Source organism: Nuphar pumila, chromosome 16 (genome assembly GCF_984573655.1).
Source record: "Nuphar pumila chromosome 16, dmNupPumi1.hap1.1, whole genome shotgun sequence".
Classification (NCBI taxonomy): Eukaryota; Viridiplantae; Streptophyta; class Magnoliopsida; order Nymphaeales; family Nymphaeaceae; genus Nuphar; species Nuphar pumila.
In genome coordinates, this window is record NC_143264.1 from 6,926,417 (window position 1) to 6,935,503 (window position 9,087).

Genomic DNA, 9,087 nt, shown 5'->3' on the forward strand with positions numbered 1-9,087 from the left:
CGTCTAATTGTATCATATGATGACTAATTTTAGGATATGTATTATTTTTGTTGACTTATATTTATAAAACCTATATTTAGCTAAGTGGGTAACTTGTATGTGTGAGGTTTTGGGTTCAAATCATGTCTTCTTTGCAATTGATTTTTTTAAAATGTTAGTTAATGCAGCTCGAGTGGAGCCGAGCCAGGTTAGAACTCAAATTCAATTCGAGTTTGTACACAACTTTTCAAAGCTCGGATCCATTCGAGCCAAGCTTTTTGAGCCTGAGATCGGCTCAAGCCTGGCTCGTGTACACCCCTAACAGCCATGATTCCTTGTGTAAGCAATGGGGCCCACCAAAAGTGTTGATGTAGTCATCTCACAACTAAAGGTGCTGATTGAGGTCATGGATGGTGGTGATTTCAAAACAACAAAAGTTATTTATCCTTGAAAATTAGAACTCCACTCAAATTGGAATAAACTTATATTTTTTGTTTATTTATACTTTTTATTATTATTATTTATACTTTTAAAAAATTTTAAACTCATTATATTTTTTAACTATTGAAAATCTTTCCAAAAAATATCCTTACCAAGATAATACCTTAAACGATACAGGTGACTGGCATAAACATACTAAAGAAACCTCAAGGTTCTTCAGAGAGCAAGGTGTGCCTAAAGCTGTCATTCTACATGACATGTTTCTGTTTGGTAATAAAGCATGGTTCATACATGGAATGATATTCAGACTAAAGATGATGCATTGGAGCATAAGGTTGTGCTTCTAGTTTTTTTTTTTTTTCGTTTTCAATGAAATTCTAGTCAACATTGTTTGGTTTTATGCAGCATCCGGTGGGGGCAATCAACAGTCAAGACCAGTAGCAACGGTGAAGAAGCAGATTTGATAATTGGTAACCTATTCAATACAGGTCGTGTAGTGTTTGATTGGTAACTTTTCACAGTCTCCTGTCACGGTGTCACCAACTGCTTCCAATTAAGGGTGTCAACGGGTCGGGTTTGGTTCGGACCCAGGTAGAACCAGACTTGGATCAGATTTTTGGGCATGGTATCGGATCCTGACCTGGGTTTAATTAATTGAATCTATTATAACAAAAAACATACCCGGACCCAATAAGAACTACATGAACCAGACCAAGGCCATACCTAATAAAATAATAATTTTTTATTATTTTTACATTGATTTTTTTTATCTTAATTGAAACCATACCTGGATCTGGTATAATAAAATATTTTTTTATCTTAATAAAAGAACTCGAGTCGGGCCTGGGTCTGGTATAAAATTTCATAAACCATACCTGGATCCATGTATTCTTCGGGCCTTCGAGTATGGACCCGGGTCTTAATTGGGTCTTCTTATTTGTCACCATACCCAGACCCTATAGGTTTGGCCGGATCGGGTTCAAGTAAACCCAACCCGTTGACACCCTTGTTTCTAACCTGGATTTTGTCATTGAAAAAAGTTTGCATCATCTTCATCACACAGTAATTGCCAAGGCAGCTCACCGTGAAATGCTGATTAGATGCCGATTCAAATGTTCCCCTTCTACAGGACCTATGGTTCTTGTGATCATCTTTGAGTGATTCCTCATCACTTCTTGGTGTGACACTTCCTGTTCACGAATACAACATAATATTTTTCCTTAAAATAAAAAATCCAACATGTTTAGTTCACTTGATCATCATTTGTCAAGTCTGCTGGCTTGTCTACATTATTTGTGTGTGCACGTCACCTTGTGCCTTTAGTACTTCGGTTGTCCTTCACTAAGTCCAAATCGAAGCATGTCTTTTGATTATGAAGCGTAACTTTCACGTAATGATCACGTAATGAAAGCACACAAAAAAACGTCTTTAAATTAATAAATAAATAAAATAAATCAAAAAAATATATACTAAATAAATAAATACACTTTTTTCGAATCCAAGGTCCGTTTTAAGCTTCAGTGGGAACAGCAGAAACACGCAACAAGAAGAACAAACAGGATGCTCTGTTTATTCTTGTCTCTTGTCATTGAAGAAGTTGCATGAGTTCATCAACATCAACCATGTATAGTTCTCTCAGTACTCACTTCTAAAGTTCGAGAAGAATGAACTTTTCTGATGATGGTGGTGGATTTCTTCCATTTACGCCCCTGTTTTGGTATTCGATTTCGATGGGCTTTCATCTGTTCTTCCTTCTAATGATGATACCAACCTGCATATTCAGAAAGCATTGTAAGGTTCTCTCATCAAGTCCTTCAGGTATGGTGTATAACATGAGTCTGGATTGTAGTGTGGGCTTGTGTCTGTTGTGTGGTTCTTTGAGTGTTTTCCAATGCTCGAGGCATTGGGAGGGGTGGATCACTGGAAAGTATCATGACCGAAGTTGATTTCTTGGTGCAAATTGTGGACTGGTGTGCTGTTTCTGTGTTTCTGAGATTTGGGGTGTCAGAGAAAAGGTTCCGGGATTCTTTATCATATCTTTATGTTCTGCTATTGAATTGGTCTTTCACGTAACATCTTATATTGTTGGTCAGTATGCTTGGGTGGATTTTATGTCGAGTTTCGTTGGATTTCTCCTTTGTTATGCTTCTTTGTATGGTGATACTGGGATTGACTGTAGAGATGAAGAGAGCAGTGTCAGAGAACCTTTGTTGAATCTGAAAGTACAACATGGGATGAAAGTCGCTGTGTGTGGAACTGTTGGTTCAGGCAAAAACAAGTTTGCTTTCTTGCATCTTAGGTGACATTCCAAGGACAGATGGAATTGTTCGATTGAGTGGAACAATGGCCTATGTTCCCCAATCACCTTGGATACAAAGTGGAAAAAATGAAGAGAATATACTCTTTGGTAAAGTGATGGACAGAGAGAGGTGTGAACATGTCCTTGATGTGTGTGCTCTAAGAAAGGACCTAGAAGTACTGCCTTTTGGAGATCAAACTGTTGTAGGGGATAGAGGGATTAATTTGAGTGGTGGCCAGAAGCAAAGTGTACAAATTGCCGTGCACTATACCAGGATCCTTTTAGTGTTGTTGATGCTCACACAGGGATTCATCTGTTTAAGGTACGTTTGCCTGTTTGGTACATTCATTTGTTGTATTTAGAATTTGATCTTGTTCATCAAGTCTACTTTAACTAAATTCAACTTCTATAAGGAGGTTTGTTGCTTCTCCAACAAAAAATTGTCAGGAGAAAACGTGTCTTTAGTTTTCTACTCTTTGGTGTACAGTGGTGTGGTAGATAGGGAAATTGTTTGCCAACAGTTATTTGAAGTGTCCTGTAAAGTACATAACATTTTCTCCAGGAAATCTCTTTTCCTTTTCTGTTTCATCCAAAAATTCAAACAGAAGAAACACATGCACAATTTTGAGCTTGACAATCAAATAGTGGTGTGTTTAGAACTGATGTTTTGAAGAAATTCTAGCGAAAACAAATGCATGTATTTCTATTTGTTTAATTGTTTAAAACCCCTGAATGTGATAAAGTATGTTTTCTACTTGCTTCATCAATTATCTGTTTTTGTTCTTCCCCATTATGCTCTTGTTTCTCATTATTTTGTATCCCGTTATTGGGTTTCTCATTATTTTTATTTATGTTGATTCGGTAGAAACCATGCCATAATGTTTTTCCTTCATGTCATTATTGCAGAAAGTGTCCCCATGGCTTTCTAGGTACAACAATTGTGGGGTGTCAGTGGGTCGGTTTTACCCGGACCAAACCCTATAGTGTCCAGGTATGGTGACAAATAATAAGACACGGGTCTAGACCCGAAGGTCCGATTAATACATGGATCAAGATATAGTTTGTAAAATTTTATACCAGACCCGGGCCCGACCCGAGTTATTTTTCAATGTAAAAATGATAAAAAAATATTATTTTATCGGGTATGGTCCGGGTCTGGTTCATGTAGTTCTTATCGGATCTGGGTATGGTTTCGCTTATAGTAGACCCGGTTAGAACCAGGCACAGACCCGATGCCTTACCCGAAAATCTGGTCCAAGTCTGGTTCCACCTGGGTCCGACCAGTTGACACCCCTAGATCTGTCAGCCATCAAGTGGAATTCCTACCCAGGACTGACCTTGTTTTGGTGAGTCCTTTTGCATTTATTTGTGTGGGTTTTGATAGTCCAATAATGTCAAGTTATGCATGAGAGATGGGAAGATCCCACAAGCTGGAACGTATGATACAGTTCTATGCTCTGGAACTAATTTCATGGAACTGGTTGGCGCCCACAAGCAAGCTCTCTCTGCTGTCAAAGCCACTGGGACCATATAATGTCAACAATCCAAACAAATGCCATGAGGGTGGAGTAAGGAAGCATGGAGACAGTGAGGTAATGAAATGGAAGTAACAGAGTAAAAAAGGTGACTTGTTCAAGAAGAATGAGAAAAAGGGAGGATTGGCTTCAGAGTGTACTGGGAATATTTGACAGCAGCATACAGTAGAACCCTAGTCCCACTTATTTTGTTGTTTATGATTATTGTCTGTCTTCTTGGAATAAGTAGTGAATATTGGACGGCTTCTTTGTCTATTTTTTATTGTTACTGGCAAGCTCAGTATGTAACTTTATTATTGCTTTATTGATGGGAATTGGCAGCTTTAAGATGGCAACTGTACTCTTCAATAAAATGCATACGTGCATTTTTTTATCTCCCATGTCATTCTTTGATGCCACTCCAAGTGGTCGTATTCTTAACAGGGTCAGTTCTCTTCTCTCTTCCCTTCTTTTCTCAGTTGAGTACTAGTAGTCATGCAAGTTCGTCTAGTTATGTGGTTACATAAGAATTTTTTCTATTATAGGTGTCAAGTTATCAGACTGCAGTTGTCTCTTCCATGATGCAGCTTCTTGGTTGCATTGCTGTAATTTCAGTGATTGCATGACAAGTTTTCATTGTTGTCATCCATGTGGTCATTTGATGTTTGTGGTTGCAGGTAATGCTTGAGCTTGATTTTTGTAATGTGATCTAGCTCGGACAAGTTTTTAATTATGCAAAGGGTTATGTTCTATGGTCATCCATGCGGTTCTATTGCACTATTTCTGGAAGTTTGTGAATTTGACCTGTTGCTGGTGATAACAGCAATATTATGCCCCCACTGCCGGTAACCCGAGTTGTTGGTGTTTGCAAAGCCACTATGCTGCAACATTTTGCCGAGACAATTTCAGGATCATCCATCATTAAGAGTTTAAATAGAGAGTCAAGATTCATGAACAATGCATGTCTTTGTCATTGATCTCATACTTTTTGGTAACTTTAACATGTTATAAAATGTGTTTCATGTTGTTTTTTGAGTTATTCATGATTATTTAAGCATGAGACTATGAATGTATACATTTTATTATGAATGTATACATTTTATTTGTGTTATGTCATGCTTTACGTGAACTTACGATAAAAGATTTTGATCTCACTCTAGTTTTCACCAAAGTGATCCGAGTTTTATTGATTGAGGGTTTCTTATACCGTGTTAAGATTCAATACTAAGATTGTATGTGACTTTATAAAACAATGATTATATCCAAAGGTAGGTCATTGTGTTACAAATTCACACATAGTGTAATAGTAGATGTTAGGGGTGGCAAAATTTGACCCGACCCGCCAACCCAACCCATCAACCCGCTTCTTAACCGGGTTCGGGTTTGGCTTAAATGGGTTCGTGTCGTAAACGGGTCGACCCGCCTAACCCGTTTATTAAACGGTTTGTGTTCATGTTAGGGGTATGCCAACCCGCCAACCTGTTTGACCCGTTTAATAAACGGGTTAGGCGGGCGGGTCAACCCGTTTACACGAACCCGTCAACCCGCAACCCGTGTAACCGTGTTATCGTGTCTATGTTATCGGGTCGACCCTTTTAATAAACAGGTCGCGTGTCGTGTAATCGTGTCATGTCGACCCGACCTGTTTATTAAACAGGTTAACCATGTCGGGTTGGGTTACCCATTTAATAAATGGGTCGTGTTCGTGTTTGCCACATCCGACCTGTTTAATAAACGGGTCGTGTTCGTGTTGAGGTATTCTGACCCGCCGACCCGACCCGATTGCCACCCCTAGTAGATGTGTACATCAGCCCATGAAGCATGTTCATACCAAAATGTACAATGTCAAATTATCTCTAGTTATATGATCTATTAGTTTCACCAATTGAAATTAATTCATTGAGAATTGAGGAGGCGAAACAACTCAGAGTATTATGATTTTCACCAAAGTGAAACGATAATGATTCTATTATGCTTGCCTTAGAAAATGTGAATAATAAAAGGTCTCACATTTACCTTTTCGATATGAACGTATAGAGTGATCAATCTCACACTCATATAGAGAATAACACAACCAAACATAAGGTCTATGAGAAGTAGGAGTGCTTAAAATGATGTCTATGAGAAGTGAAAGTGCGCAAATAATATTAGCCTGTTGTTTTTGCAATAACAAGTGACTAAGAATATTCGAGGTGTCATCTTTCACTGCAGGACACTGAAAAAATTTCTGAAAGTCATTGAGGCAGAAATTATTGACTTAAACGAGATTTCATCTCAGTCCATATGGATTAGAAGTTTCATTACGGGTCTTGATATAATGGACTTTATTGGGAGGCCACTAAAGATCTTATGTGATAATGAAGCTACTGTGTCATAATAGGATTTATTGATATAATGGTCTTGATATAATGGACTTTACAGGTACACGAATACAATGTGAGGTTGCACATTTTATGTTGTATTTGAAGGTCAGTCATAGAGAAAATTATCAAACTTGGGAGGAGTGTCATCTTGAAGTTAACAAATATTCAGGAGCATTATTTAAACTGTCAAGAGTGAGGCAAAAATGAAATTTCAACTCAAGGAGTATGAACCGAAGATAAGAACACGAGAAAGATCATGCGGCTGTATGCATTTTTACTATATTTTGTTTCTTGTGTTCTATATATTGTGAAGCCTAAGTGAACACTCTCTATTGATCGACATAAACACTTCTTGTGTTGGTCTTTTTAAAACGGTCTTTATTTGTTTTGCATAGAACACAAAAACTGCTAAAAAACTCCACATGAAACCATCACCTGTATCTACAATGGTTGCATATTTTTATGTTGTATGTTATGCAAAGCAAATAAAGACGTTTTCAAAAAAGATCAACACAAAGTGTTTGTGTAAATCAATAGAGAGTTTTCACGGAGACTCTACAATATATAGAGCACAATAAACAAAAATATAGTAAAAATGCGTATGGTCATATTGATCAAACTTCATAATCTTTCGCATGATGTTCTTAGTGTTTCTAACTTTTGTCCACTAATTGAGTTGAATTTTCGCTTCTGCCTCACTATTGTATGATTTAAACGATGTTCCTGAATGTTTGTTCACTTCAAGATGACACTCCTCCCAAGTTCGATAAATTCTTCTACGACGACCTTCAAATACAATGTAAAATTTGCAAACACTTTTTCGTATAGATGATCCATCATTTGGTCATATTGTGATTGATCAAGTCGACATCTCGACCATAGGTCTCAATTAAGCATCATACCACAGGACCCAATCATGTTGGAACCATTCAAAGCAATCTCGACCCTCTAGGAGAACATACTGATGACGAAATTTTGGGAGGTGTCTGTTACATTTCATCAGTGAATTATTGGTTGACTCTAAATTTAGATTTCTGAAACATAATTTGCTCTTGCTCATGTCATGTTGTAGGCTCTAGACAAATACCAACTTGGAGAAATGGTGAGGCAGAAAGAGGTCCAACTTGATTCGAAAGGTCTTGTTCGTTTAACAAAACCGCTTGTTCTGGTTGTGTTTGTTTTCAAATCTTGAGTCCAGTTTAAACTGTCTCAGTGACTTGAGAACGGAGAGAATTGGAGCATGACCAAAGACAGCTTGCTTGTTTAGGAAAAGTGCTACTGATGAAGAGTACAATTTTGGTGCTTGATGAAGCAAATGCTTCAGTAGACACTGAAACTGATAGCCTAATTTAGAAGACAGTGGGGCAACAATTCTCCAGTTGTAGCATCATCACAATTGCACACAGGATAGCATCTGTTCTGGATAGTGATAGGATTCTAGTCATTCATAATGGTATGCTAATTTTTGGTAATAGCATACAGCTTGAGTTACTGTTTCTGCAAATGGATTCACTCTTTTCCTTTTTCTTTTTCCTTCAGTCACTGTTTCAGAGCATGATTCTCCAACCAAGCTTTTGCGGGATAAGTCATCTTCATTTACGATTCTTGTTGACCAATATATGATGAGATCAAACACCAGCATTGGGAATTGATGATTAATGCTGCTAATAATTGTACAAAAGAAACCTTGATTGTTCCAGTGATGATAGCTGGAGAATTGTGCTTAGAGCTAATAATAGTCAAATAACTCCAGATTTTTGCATTGAGATGCTTGGAATTTATCATTTTATTTCTGCATTTTTTTTCCGAGTAGAATTGCAGACCGTGTACAGACAGTACAAACAATGTATAGTTTTTTCAAAGAAAAGGGAAAAGGTAGCGACATGTTATGAGTCTCAGAGAAATACTTGATGGAAACCATAGCATATGAGATTCAATATGACCTGTGCCAAAAACTTCAGGTAGTTTCAGACGTCGATTGTGATGCTTCAGTGACATTTCCAAGTATCTCTCCCATGTTATCCATTTTACAGCTTGGGCATATATATCTTGTCCGGATTTCCATGCCGAGTGATGCGTATTCTTGTTCTGCCTCAGCAGTTTGCTCGTTTGCTGTCAAAGATCATTATTGTGAATGAAACCATATGAAGATGATAATGCTTGTTGTGGGGTGAATAAAAAGGATATTTGGAAAGGGATTGCAACTCTTTTGTTTCTTTCACGATTGCTTCCATGAGAACAAATTTTCTTTGAAGATTGGCTATCTCCTGTGACACCTGGGCACAATTGAAAGAATGCATAAAACACAATTGCAAAACAGGGCCTTAACTATTGATGCCAGAGGTACGTTACACTGGCATAAGAAATTCCGTGCATGCAAGTTAATAATGCCCTCTGTTTCTTTAGATGAAGAAAAATGGTGCATATAAGAGTTCTGCTGACCCGCCCTCTAGTTCAAATGTTCAAGCCATCTTTCCAATATTCTAGATCT

General features: G+C 37.7%; 2 pseudogenes; both read left to right on the forward strand.

The window, feature by feature from the left end:
- The first annotated feature begins 2,763 nt into the window (after window positions 1–2,763).
- LOC149812806 (ABC transporter C family member 3-like) lies at window positions 2,764–5,210 on the forward strand (annotated as a pseudogene).
- A 2,198-nt stretch (window positions 5,211–7,408) lies between these two features.
- On the forward strand, window positions 7,409–8,855 carry LOC149812807 (ABC transporter C family member 3-like; annotated as a pseudogene).
- The last annotated feature ends 232 nt before the right edge of the window (window positions 8,856–9,087 follow it).